Here is a 14,596-nt window from a genome sequence, read left to right as displayed (position 1 = left end):
TAAAGCTCAAAATGATTTGCTCAATGAATTGAATAGTAAAGATAATGATTATGCTGTTAGAGTGGCTACTAGAACTGGTAGAATGACTCAGGAACCTTTGTATCCTGAAGGCCATCCTAAGAGAATTGAGCAAGATTCTCAGAGAAATAATAAAGATGCACCTAGTTCTTTGAAAAAGAAGAAAAAGAAAAATGATAAGACTTTGCATGCTTGTAGTGATCCTATTGTTGAAACACCTGAGAATCCAAATGATATTTCTATTTCTGATGCTGAAACTCAATCTGGTAATGAACATGAAACTAATGATAATGTTAATGATAATGTTCATGATGATGCTCAACCTAGTAATGATAATGATATAGAAATTGAACCTGCTGTTGATCTTGATAACCCACAATCAAAGAATCAACGTTATGATAAAAAAGATTTTGTTGCTAGGAAACATGGTAAAGAAAGAGAGCCTTGGGTTCAGAAACCCATGCCTTTTCTTCCCAAACCATCCAAGAAAAAGGATGATGTGGATTTTGAGTGCTTTGTTGAAATGATTAGACCTATCTTTTTGCGTATGCGATTAACTGATATGCTTAAAACCAATCTGTATGCTAAGTACATTAAAGATATTATTGCAAATAAAAGAAAGATACCAGAAGCTGAAAATTCCACCATGCTTGCTAATTATACTTTTAACGGTGGAATACCAAAGAAACTTGGAGATCCAGGAGTACCCACTATAGCATGCTCCATTAAAAGAAACTATGTTAAAACTGCTTTATGTGATCTTGGAGCCGGTGTTAGTGTTGTGCCTCTCTCTTTATATCGTAGACTTGATTTAAATAAGCTAACACCTACTAAAATATCTTTGCAAATGGTTGATAAATCAACTGCTATACCTGTCCGTATTTGTGAGGATGTGCCTGTTGTAGTTGCAAACGTTACTATTTTAACAGACTTTGTTATTCTTGATATTCTCGAGGACGATAGTATGTCTATTATTCTTGGAAGACCCCTTTTGCATACTGCAGGGGCTGTTATTGATTGCACTAAAGGCTATGTCACTTTTCATGTTAATGGTAATGAGCATACGGTACACTTTCCGAGGAAACAACCTCAAGTTCATAGTATCAACTCTATTGGAAAAATTCCATCGATTATATTTGGAGGTTTTGAATTTCCTCTTCCTACTGTCAAGAAGAAATATGATATTCTCATTATTGGGGATGTGCATATCCCCGTTGAGGTAACATAGTGTTATTCGAAATTTCTCCGGTTCCATGTTATTCGGAATGAGTTCGTTAACAAGACTTGATCAACATTGTTAGTGGATTCCTTTTGATGATCATGAGATGGATGAAACTAGAAGGCACAACCTTCTGTACCCCACTTCTACTTTCTGTTATTTATATTAAATAAAGTAACAATAAATATTTTATGTCTGTTATCTGATTATCCGTGCAATATAAAAATACCTCAAAAATAAAAGTTCTCCAAATGCCCTGCAATTTAAATATGTTTTTTCTAGAATATTTGAGGATTTATGGAACCGAGAACACACAAGGGGGTCAACCACCGTGCCACGAGGGTGGAGGGTGCGCCCCCTGCCTCGTGGGCCCACGGTGGCCCTCCTCCACTTATTACTACACCCACAAACTTCATCTTCCTCCCACAAACACGAATATCCAGCTCAAGCACGAGTTCTAGCTCATCTTGCTGCCATTTTCGATCTCCTTGCTCAAAGCACCTCTCACAAAACTGCTTGGGGAGATTGTTCCTTGGTATGTGACTCCTCCATTGGTCCAATTATTTTTTGTTCTAGTGCTTTATTCATTGCAAATTTGTGTTGCTTTGACCCTGTTCTTGAGCTTGCATGTCAAATTTATATGGTCAAAAGTAGTTTTGATGCATGATATAGGCCCTAGGCACTTGTAGGAGTAGTTGCTATCAATATTATTGAGTTTGGTTTACTTTTATTTTGAAGTAACTAAAATTTTTCAGAGGAAGAAATATGCTTAGGAAAATGTTCCAAGGTGGTTCCTCAAGGAAGCAAGGACGCAGGCTTGCAATGCGTGATGCTGATGAAGAGCCACCAAGAGACGCTCCAGTGAGTCCTTGTGAATGTCCTTCTGAGAACTTTATGGATCGAGCGGGAATTAAGGAAGAATTTAACGCATATTTGCGTAACGCTGATCTTGTGAGCTTCGAGGAAGAGAAGTGCAGCCAGTATCACTATCTCACCAGTACCTTTCTGAGGAGGTTTGAATTTTCAACTTCATGTAATTCTCCAACTGTCTTGTTTGATCTTTATGATAAATCTTACACTATGGACTTAGAGGATTTTACCACTGCTTGCAAACTTCCACAATGGGGTAGTATAAGGGATCCTCGCAAATCTGAATTTAGAGATTTTCTTGCTAGAATAACTGTGGGAGAATCTAGAGATATTACACAAGCTACCATAGGGAGCATTCACTTTCCTTCTATACATTATTTTGCTCTCTTCATAGCTAGATGCATTAATGGTAAAGATGAGGCATGTCACATGTGTGTCCCTGATCTTAGTATTCTTAGGAGTGCTATGTTAGGAGACAAATCATATAATTTGGGAGCCATTGTTGCACGTAGGTTGCATCTTAATAGACTTAATGGAGATTTCTTTGGTGGAATTTATGCAACCCGCATAGCTAACTTTCTTGGTATAGCCATACTCGAAGATGATATCGAGTTACCTGCTGCTTATCTAGATTTTAATGCTATGGTTCACCACCAGTTTGTCGAGAGGAACGAATCACCTCTCCAGTATCAACTAATATTTGATAGACACCGTGCTGTCCGTATTACTCTCCCTGCTCCTGCCTTCTTTGATTATCAGGCAAGAGGAGGATATTCTATTACCAGAGAGGAGGCATATGAGTACGAGATTAGAGAGGAGGCCGTCGTCGCCACGCTGCAGATCAGAAGGCGATAGCCACCGCATCGCAGTACAACCCCACCTACTATTATGGATATCCGCTAGGCCAGCCGTGGCCATAGACCAACTTAGGCCAAAAGCCTAAGCTTGGGGGAGTACGTATTTCCCACCGACATTACATTTATGTTCACACACTCATTGCTAGATGTCGGTGCTCGTACTTTTTCATTGTATCATCCGAGCTAGTTTATTTTCCTTTTTATGATTTCTTCTTGTGTGTTTATAAACCTTAAGAAAAACCAAAAAAATTAGTTGGAGCTTTTAATCAGTTTAATTTCCATGCTTGTAGTAGTAATTAAAAAGAAAACCCAAAAAGATTTCCTGTTCTTCTTTTTGCTTGTTGGGAGCTTTCCCGTGTAAATAGTTTTATTTCTTTTCTTTTCTTTGGGGGTCGATAGGAGAAGACCATAATTAAATTGTTCAAGTGGCTCTTATATGCATTATTTTTATCTGACAAAAGAGCCCATATTGTCTTGTCTTCTCCTATTTATTGAGTGCCTGCAGATTCCAGCTTAGTCCAATGCACGTGCACTATTATTAATATTCACATCATTCGGTCATGCAAGTGAAAGGCAATTATGATGATATATGATGGACTGGCTGAGATGAGAAAGGCTGGTAAATATGATTAGTTCATCATTCCTGATTCAGCCTATTATGAATAAACATGTTTGCAATGACAAGTAGAGATCATAGTTTCTTATGCCATGCTTGATTAGCTATGAGTTATAATGGTTTACCTTGTGTGCCAACATGCTATTAAAATGGTTATGATGTGGTATGATAGGGTGGTATCCTCCGCTGAATGATTTAAGTGACTTGACTTGGCGCATGTTCACGCATATAGTTGAAACAAAATCAACATAGCCTTCACGATATTTATGTTCATGGTGGATTATATCCTACTCATGCTTGCATTCGGTGTTGATTAATTTTAATGCATGTTCTTGACTGTTGTCGCTCTCTAGCTGGTCGCTTCCCAGTCTTTTGCTAGCCTTCACCTGTACTAAGCGGGAATACTGCTTGTGCATCCAAATCCCTTAAACCCCAAAGTTATTCCACATGAGTCCACTATACCTACCTATATACGGTATCTACCTGCCGTTCCAAGTAAATTTGTATGTGCCAAACTCTAAACCTTCAAATAAATATCCTGTTTTGTATGCTCGAATAGCTCATGTATCAACTAGGGCTGTCTGTATCTTCCATGTTAGGCAGGTTATTCTCAAGAGGAGTGGAATCCGCTCCTCACTCACGAGATAAATGGCTGGTCACCGGGATGCCTAGTCCCATGCTTTATGCAAACTAAATCAAAATAATTGCAAACAAAACTCCCCCGGGACTCTTGTTAGTTGGAGGCACTCGTTGTTTCAAGCAGGCCATGGATTGATGCTTGTTGGTGGAAGGGGGAGTATAAACTTTACCATTCTGTTTGGGAACCGCCTATAATGTGTGTAGCATGGAAGATATCGCCATCTCTTGGTTGTTATGTTGACAATGAAAGTATACCGCTCAAAATATTATTCACCTCTGTTTCAAAACCGAGCTCTGGCACCTCTACAAATCCCTGCTTCCCTCTGCGAAGGGCCTATCTATTTACTTTTATGCTGAGTCATCATCCTCTTATTAAAAAGCATCAGTTGGAGAGCACCACTGTCATTTGCATTCATTACTGTTAGTTTACATTGAGTATGACTTGACTGGATCTCTTTTACCATGAATTGCAATGTCTAGTCAGTCCTTGGTCTTTAAAGGTGCTCTGCATTTATGTTTTGCGGTCTCAGAAAGGGCTAGCGAGATACCATCTTGTTATATCATATTATGATTGTTTTGAGAAAGTGCTGTCATCCGAGATTTATTATTATGGCTCGCTAGTTGGTTATGCTATTGATATGAGTAAACTTGAGATCTATGCGTTATTGCAAATGTGGTTAGTTATAATCTTTGCTGAAAACATGAATGCTGGCTTTACATATTTACAACAACAAGAGCAAACAGAGTTTGTAAAAGTTTTTATTTATCACTTTCAGTTTGTCAACTGAATTGCTTGAGGACAAGCAAAGGTTTAAGCTTGGGGGAGTTGATACGTCTCCAACGTATCTACTTTTCCAAACACTTTTGCCCTTGTTTTGGACTCTAACTTTCATGATTTGAATGGAACTAACCCGGACTGACGCTGTTTTCAGCAGAATTACCATGGTGTTATTTATGTGTAGGAGCAAACATTCTCGGAATGACCTGAAACTTCATGGAGCCACTTTTCAGAAAATAAGAAAAATACCTGCCAAAGGTGAAGGCCAGGGGGCCCACCACCTTGCCACGAGGGTGGGGGCGCGCCTGCCCCCCTAGGGCGTGCCCCCCTACCTCGTGGGCCCCCTGTTTCCTCTCCGACTTCAACTCCACCTCCATATATTGAGTTTCGATGAGAAAAAAATCAGAGAGAAGAAATCATCACATTTTACGATACGGAGCCGCCGCCAAAGCCCTAAAACCTCTCAGGAGGGCTGATCTGGAGTCCGTTTGGGGCTCCGGAGAGGGGAATCCATCACCATCGTCATCATCAACCATCCTCCATCACCAATTTCATGATGCTCACCGCCGTGCGTGCGTAATTCCATCGTAGGCTTGCTGGATGGTGATGGGTTGGATGAGATCTATCATGTAATCGAGTTAGTTTTGTTAGGGTTTGATCCCTAGTGTCCACTATGATCTGAGATTGATGTTGCTATGACTTTGCTATGCTTAATGATTGTCACTAGGGCCCGAGTGCCATGATTTCAGATCTGAACCTATTATGTTTTCATCAATATATGAGTGTTCTTGATCCTATCTTGCAAGTCTATAGTCACCTATTATGTGTTATGATCCGTTAACCCCGAAGTGATAATAATCGGGATACATACCGGTGATGACTGTAGTTTGAGGAGTTCATGTATTCACTATGTGTTAATGCTTTGTTCTGGTTCTCTATTAAAAGGAGGCCTTAGTATCCCTTAGTTTCCGTAAGGACCCCGCTGACACGGGAGGGTAGGACAAAAGATGTCATGCAAGTTCTTTTCCATCAGCACGTATGACTACATTCGGAATACATGCCTACATTACATCAATGAACTAGAGCTAGTTCTGTGTCACCCTAAGTTATGACTGTTACATGATGAACCGCATCCGGCATAATTCTCCATCACTGATCCATTGCCTACGAGCTTTCCATATATTGTTCTTCGCTTATTTACTTTCCCGTTGCTATTGCTATCATCACTACAAGATACCAAAAACATTGCTTTTACTACCATTACCTTTTGTTACCGTTATCGCTACTATCATATTACCTTGCTAGTAAACACTTTGCTGCAGATATTAAGATTCCAGGTGTGGTTGAATTGACAACTCAGCTGCTAATACTTGAGAGTATTCTTTGGCTCCCCTTGTGTCGAATCAATAAATTTGGGTTGAATACTCTACCCTTGAAAACTGTTGCGATCCCCTATACTTGTGGGTTATCAGTGGTCAACACAGTCATAGTGGTAGAGCGCAAGGAAGAAGGCAGAGCTCTACCGGTCCAGAGACCGGTGTATTACCTAAGCGAAGTACTATCCACCTCCAAGTAGGACTACTCCCACTACCAGAAGATGTGCTATGGCGTGCATTTTGCTGCCAAGAAATTGAAGCCATATTTCTATCAGCACCCCATAACTATGGTCTGCACATCCCCACTTGCCGAGATCATTGGAAGCCGAGATTCCTCAGGCCGAGTGGCCAAATGGGCCATAGACTTGGCCCCCTACACCATCTACTACCAACCTCACACTGCCATCAAGTTGCAAGCGTTGGCCGACTTCCTCGTCGACTGGGTCGAGACCCAGTACCTTCCGCCGACACCAGACTCCACTCATTGGAGAATGCACTTTGATGGTTCCAAGATGCGCACCAGTTTGGGAGCCGACATCGTCCTAACCTCTCCCAAAGGCGACAAGCTCAGATATGTGCTGCAAATTCAGTTTGCTGCCTCCAACAACGTTGCTGAATACGAAGCGCTCATACACAGGCTCTGGCTTGCCAAGGAACTCGGCATTCGCCGGATCCTGTGCTATGGAGACTCCGACTTTGTGGTCCAGCAGTCATCGGGCGACTGGGACGCCAAGGATGCAAATATGGCCAGCTACCGCTTCCTCATACAACAACTCAGTGGATACTTAGAAGGGTGTGAGTTCCTCCACGTGCCAAGAAATGACAATGAGCAAGCTGACGCCTTGGCACGAATTGGCTCCACCCGGCAAGCAATACCAGCCGGCGTCGCCCTGCAACGCCTCCTCAAGCCGTCTGTTAAACCATCGACAGAGTCGGATTCCATCTTTGTGCTGGCTCCTCCTGAAGCAGTCGGATCCGACTTAAGAGCCCCAGCAGCCGGCACGGGAACTTCAGCAGGCGGCCCGAGGACTGCAACAGTCGCACCTAGCTCTGGGACCTCAGAGCCCGACCCGGGGACTTCATCAATTCAGCAAGCGGCAGCCGACTCCAGCCCACCACCTCCCAGCCCAACCGCCCTTGTGCAAGTAGTAGTCCTGGCAGTCAAAGAAATTGCAGCACCTTCATGGGCCCACCCCATCCTCAACTTCCTGGTGAACAAAAAACTGCCGACTGATGAGACCTTGGCCCGACAGGTGCAACGCCGGGCAGCAGCATACACAATCGTCAACAAAGAACTTGTGAGGCGCAACGTCATTGGTGTGTGCAAGCGCTGCATGGAGCCGGAGCAAGGCCAAGCAATCCTCAAAGATATCCATCAAGGCGAGTGTGGTCACCACGCGGCTTCAAGAGCACTTGTTGCCAAAGCTTTTCTCCATGGTGTTTTCTGGCCGACTACTCTAGGAGACGCCAAAGACTTGGTCCAGAAATGCAAAGTGTGCTAGAAGTTCCGCTCCAAGCCTCATCAGCCGGCTTCTGCACTCAAGATTATCCCCATTGCCTGGCCCTTTGGTGTCTGGGGCCTGGACATGGTGGGACCATTCAAAACAGCACGAGGTAGCATGACTCATCTGCTTGTTGCGGTGGACAAGTTCACCAAGTTGATAGAAGCAAAACCAATCAAGAAATTGAATGGTCCGACTATTGTAACTTTCATATCCGACATCACCATCCGGTATGGCATACAACATAGCATCATCACCGACAATGGCACGAACTTCGCCAAAGGCGCCTTGGCCCCTTTCTGTGCGACGTAGGGCATCCGACTGGACTTAGCGTCTGTAGCCCATTCGCAGTCAAACGACCAAGTGGAGCGAGCAAACGGCCTTATTTTGTCTGGCATCAAGCCCCAACTGGTCGAGCCTCTGGAGCATTCGGCCGGATGCTGGCTCGATGAGCTGCCGGCCATCCTCTGGAGTCTGCGCACAACCCGGAACAAGTCAACCGGCTTCACTCCTTTCTTCCTCGTCTACGGTGCCGAAGCTGTCATCCCGACGGACATAGAATTCGACTCCCCTCGATTCACCATGTACACCGAAGAGGAGGCAGAAGTCGCACGACAAGACGGCACCGATTTGCTGGAAGAGGGCCGGCTATTGGCACTCAGCAGGTCCACCATCTACCAGCAGAGTCTGCGCTGATACTACAATCGAAAGGTCAAGCCAAGATCCTTCTAAGAAGGAGACCTTGTGCTCTGGCTGATCCAGCGAACAACCGGCTAGCACATGCTCTCGACACCTTGGGAAGGCCCCTTCAGCATCAGCAAGGTGTTGGGCAACGACTCCTACTACCTCATCAACGCTCAGAAGCCTCGAGCATGCAAAAGAGATGACTCCGGCAAGGAGACAGAGCGACCATGGAATGCGAAATCTCCTTAAAAGGTTTTACAGTTAAAAGCAGTTGGTATCACGCCAACTTTTGTATTAAGTACGAAGACTCCGGGTCCCCCGAGGGGACTGCCCTCTTTTATCTATATGATAAGTATTACGCCTGTCATTTGTGTTATCCCATTAGACCGTATGACACCGGTGAGGGAGTCCTAGATTAGGGGGTGTCCGGATGGCCAGACTATACCTTCAGCCGGACTCCTGGACTATGAAGATAGAAGATTGAAGACTTCGTCTGGTGTCCAGAAGGGACTTTCCTTGGCGTGGAAGGCAAGCTTGGCGATACGGATATGTAGATCTCCTACCATTGTAACCGACTTTGTGTAACCCTAACCCTCTCCGGTGTCTATATAAACTGGAGGGTTTTAGTCCGTAGGACAACATACAGAACAACAATCATACCATAGGCTAGCTTCTAGGGTTTAGCCTCTCCGATCTCGTGGTAGATCTACTCTTGTACTACCCATATCATCAATATTAATCAAGCAGGACGTAGGGTTTTACCTCCATCAAGAGGGCCCGAACCTAGGTAAAACTTTGTGTCCCTTGTCTCCTATTACCATCCGGCCTAGACGCACAGTTCGGGACCCCCTACCCGAGATCCGCCGGTTTTGACACCGACATTGGTGCTTTCATGGAGAGTTCCTCTATGTCGTTGTTGTTAGGCTTGATGGCTCCTACGATCATCAATAGCGATGCAGTCCAGGGTGAGACCTTCCTGCCCGGACAAATCTTCGTCTTCGGCGGCTTCGCACTTCAGGCCAATTCACTTGGCCATCTGGAGCAGATCGAAAGCTATGCCCCTGGCCGTCAGGTCAGATTTGGAAGTTTAAACTACATGGTTGACATCCGCGGGGACTTGATCTTCGACGGATTCGAGCCACTGCCGAGCGCGCCGCACTGTCACGACGAGCATGATCTAGCTCTGCCGCCGAACAGTGTCTTGGAGGCCGCACCCACATCGGCTTCGACCCTTAGTTCGGAGCCAACTGCGCCGATCGAGGATGGGTGGTTGGACGCCGCCTCGGGGGCTGCAATCCCAACGGCGATCGAGCCGAAATCCAGCCCCGCACTCCGTGAGACTCATGACTCCAAGGAGCCGGACTCCTCTCCGGACTCCGAACCCTCCGCGCCCCTGCCGATCGAATCCGATTGTGCGCCGATCATGGAGTTTACTGCCACGGACATCTTTCAGCACTCGCCTTTCGGCGATATTCTGAAGACACTAAAGTCTCTCTGTTTATCAGGAGAGCCCTGGCCGCACTATGGTCAGCAAGGTTGGGATACAGACGATGAAGAGATTCAAAGCCCACCCACCACCCACTTTGTAGCCACTGTCGACGATTTAACAGACATGCTCGACTTCGACTCCGAAGACATCGACGGTATGGATGCCGATGAAGGAGACGATGAAGACCCAGCGCCTATTGGCCCCTGGAAATTCACCTCGTCATATGACGTATACATGGTGGACGCACCAAAAGATGACGACGAGGAGTGGATGGACGCACCGAAGGCTTGTTCCCTCGAGAAGCAGTCAAAGCAGCGACGCAAGCGCTGCCCCAAATCCCGCCTCGATAGAAATAACGATCACACATACCCAGCGCTATAGAAGGGAACCGCCGCCAAACAACGGCAATCTGGATAATCAAACCGAACAAACAAATTCTATCAAGGATAATGGTCCGGATGACATAATGCCGGACAGGCACCCGGAGCAGCAGAGTGCCTGTAAAAGGCTTGTTGCCACCACGAGGAGTCTTAAAAAGCAGAAGCAAAGGCTCAAGGCTGTGCAAGGCGCACTCCAAATCAGATGGAGTAAAATACTCAACATAGCAGCGAGGTACGGCGACAATCGCCCCTCCAAGAGCTACCCAAAGCAGAAGCTGCTACCTGAATTCGATGAGGAGGCCTCAGACCCCCCACAACCAAATATCAAAGCAGCCACCTGGCCGGATAGACGACCCCTCTACCAACACAGAGCAACATACAACGCCACTCACAATACAACACGCGCCCCATGCGAGGGCTTGCACCCAAAGGACGGCGCAACAAGATCCATCTATGGACCACACAAGCGCGCCCCAGCATACAATGCAACACAACAAACATCCGAACAACGCGGTACACCCAGCTACAGGGGTGCCGCACACCCCCTATGTTTCACCGATGAGGTGCTAGACCATGAATTTCTAGAGGGATTCAAACCCGTAAACATAGAGACATACGATGGAACAATAGACCCTGGGGTCTGGATTGAGGACTACATCCTTCATATCCATATGGCTCGAGGAGATGATCTCCACGCCATCAAGTCCTTACCCCTCAAGCTCAAAGGGCCAGCTCGTCACTGGCTTAAAGGCCTCCCCGAAAGCTCCATTGGAAGTTGGGAAGAGCTCGAAGACGCCTTTCGGGAAAATTTTCAAGGGACTTATGTACGACCTCCGGATGCGGACGATATGAGTCATATAACTCAACAGCCCGGAGAGTCAGCCCGAAAGCTTTGGAACAGGTTTCTTACTAAAAAGAACCAGATTGTCGATTGTCCGGACGCCGAAGCCTTGGCAGCTTTTAAGCATAGCGTCTGTGACGAATGGCTCGCCAGACACCTCGGCCAAAATAAGCCGAGAATGATGGCCGCATTAACAAACCTCATGACCCGCTTTTGCGCGGGTGAGGACAGCTGGCTAGCTAGATGCAGCACCAGCGACCCCAGTACATCTGAAGTTAGAGATGGAAACGGGAAATCACGGCGCAACAACAATAACAAACGCCAGAATAAAGAAGACAGCACGAAGGGCACGGCAGTAAATGTCGGATTCAAAAGCTCTCGGCCAGGTCAAAAGCCGCCCTGTAAAGGCACCAGGGATGAACTGTCCAGCCTCAACAAAATTCTGGACCAAGTATGTCAGGTCCATAGTACACCTGGTAAACCTGCTAATCATACCCACAGAGAATGTTGGGTCTTCAAGCAGTCCGGCAAGCTCAACGCCGTACACAAGGGGGAGGATACACCAAGTGAAGACGAGGACGAGCCTCCCAAGCAAGACACTGGGGAACAAAAGAAATTTCCACCAGAAGTCAAAACAGTAAACGTGTTACACATGATCAAGGGAAAAAACAACGCGGCACTCCCAGGAAAATATACCCAAGTGCTTGTCACCGCGAAGTCCTGCCACTGGTCGTCTCAACCGATCACTTTCGACCATTGCGATTACTAAGCAAGTATCCGACGCGCAGGATGGGCTGCCCTGGTATTAGACCCAGTAATTGGCGGATATCAGTTCACACGAGTCTTGATGGACGGTGGCAGCAATCTAAACCTAATATATCAGGATACAATCCGCGGGATGGGGTTAGACCCAACAAAAATTCGCCATAGCAATACTACCTTTAAAGGAGTAACGCCAGGCCCAGGGGCTCGTTGCACGGGCTCCCTCCTACTACAAGTTATATTCGGCTCCCCCGATAACTTCCGTCGCGAGCATTTAACCTTCCACATCGCTCCGTTCCAAAGTGGCTATCAAGCACTGCTCGGACACGAAGCTTTCGCTCGCTTTAATGCAATACCACACTACGCCTCCCTCACACTCAAGATGCCCGGTCCACGTGGCATCATTTCAGTGAACGGAAATATCAAGCGATCTCTGCACGCCGAAGAGAGTGCGGCTGCCTTGGCAGCCGCACACTAAAGGTGCACGGACCAGCGAAAGCATCCAATAGGTCGTCAAGACCTCAGACACAACTAATCAAGGTCGGCGCCAATATTTAAACCGAATAAATGGTCACCCCTATTTGTCAATACAAGGGGCTCAACGCGCGCAGACAAGTGGCAATTTCTTCCCATCTTGAATTATGCATGGTTTCTTTAAAAACTATCCTTTTGCACGACAACTTTTTCACCTAAATTCCTCTCTTTTACAGACGATCATCGTGCTACACCCGTCCAGGATACGGCACAACGGAGACATAGGCGCAGACATGCAGCAGGGACCCGCTCCAAGGATTCTTTTTAGATTAAGACCCTGCGTAAACCTTTTTTACTGTCTCTTGTTGATACATATCCACCGTTGAGAAGGATGCTGACGTCTTGGCATGTGGCCACGCCAGAACAATGCATGTACCTGGACACAAGGGGCTTCTTACAAAGGCCATTATTTAGGCCCGGTTTATACCACAAAGACCGAATACCTTAGGGAGTGTTCGGCATCGCGAGTTTGGCCCTATATGCATCAGCTCCGAATCATTGTCTTTGGTCAAATGTTGGGTTTTCCCGGCTCCTGTGTTTTGGTGCCTTGCGTTCCGCTTTACCGGCTAAGGTAGCACCAGGAGAACTACTGCTATTGTGCCCTGGTTCATCCGGACGAGCACCTCAGTAGAGAAAGCCAAAAACTGGCTGTCATGATATAGCGTGAGACTGGTCAACCACTCGATGACCTATGGAATGTTAGAATTCCTCCGCCTTAACGAAGGGCCGTTTTCTGGCCAGGCATGTACACACCCCGGGATCGGGAGAGTGCGGAGCCACCAGGGGCTATCTAGTAGCCCCACTGTCAAACTCCTATGGCTAAGTGAAAGTGCTAAAGCATTATTGTCCGGTTGCCTCGCTCGCTCCGCTATCACCTCCTTAATAGGACCAAGACGTTGGGTTAAGTGTGAACGCGTGTTTTTTGCGAGCACCTCCGCACTATATGCGTGGGGGTTGAAGCCGACGGCTGCAATCTTTTAGGTTATGCACATGTATACATAAACGGCCACCCAGGAGGCATCATATTACTTTTAGGAAAAAGTATAAAAATAGCCTTATAAAAATTTATAAAAGCATTTCGCTTACAATGAGATTACATATCACTCAAACATAATATCTTTTGAGCACTGGGTCTCTATCAAACGAGCACCCTCAAGAACTTCTTCAAAGTAGTGCTCAGCAGCCATTCGACCTATGGCCGAATCCCGCGCTGCAACAGTGGTAGCATCCATCTCCGCCCAATATGCTTTAACACGGGCAAAGGCCATCCATGAGCCCTCTATGCATGCCGACCTATTCATCGCATTAATGCGCGACACCACGTCAAGGAGCTTCTGCACCAAGCTGAAATAGCTGTTCAGTTTTGGCCTTTCCGGCCATAGCTGATCCACAACTGACCTCATGGCGAGTCCGGACAACCTATTCAGTTCAGCCCATTCGGCTAATTGGTCAGTCAATGAAAGCGGACGCTCGGGAGAATGGAATTGTGTCCAAAACAGCTGGTCCACTTCACGGTCCGTCTGACCCTGGAAGTACTTGGCTGCATCGGCAGCGCTCGCCACCAAATCCATATACACATCCTCCGAACTCCACAGCCGATCCAGAGAGGAATACCGTGGATCTCCGAACTTCCTCCGCAACATAAAGGATTTCCCAGCTACAATGTCCCTGGCTTCCCTCAGCTCCTCCTTCTTCGCCCTCATAGTAGAGCGGATGTCTTTTCTCGTCGCAGCAGCCTTCTCAAGGTCCGATGCCTTCGCTAGGTTATCCTTTTCAAGAACCCGGCAACGGTCGGCGGCGGCTTTTAATTCTATGGCCATCTTGGCCATCTTATCTCGGCTCTTGCCATGCGCGGCCTTCTCGGCTTTCAACTCTTCGACCGCCTTCAAAGCAGCCGCATTACCAAACCTCGCTTGTTCCTTGGCTCGGGCAAGTTCTGCCTGCAAGGCTTCAACAGTGGCAGCTCCATCTGCAGTCACAACATATTAAAGATACTAGCATCATGCTGCTCTTAATATGTGGCGTTTACTA

Source organism: Triticum urartu, chromosome 7A (genome assembly GCF_056163025.1).
Source record: "Triticum urartu cultivar PI428250 chromosome 7A, HENAU_Tu73, whole genome shotgun sequence".
Taxonomy (NCBI): Eukaryota; Viridiplantae; Streptophyta; class Magnoliopsida; order Poales; family Poaceae; genus Triticum; species Triticum urartu.
This window is presented reverse-complemented; position numbering follows the sequence as displayed.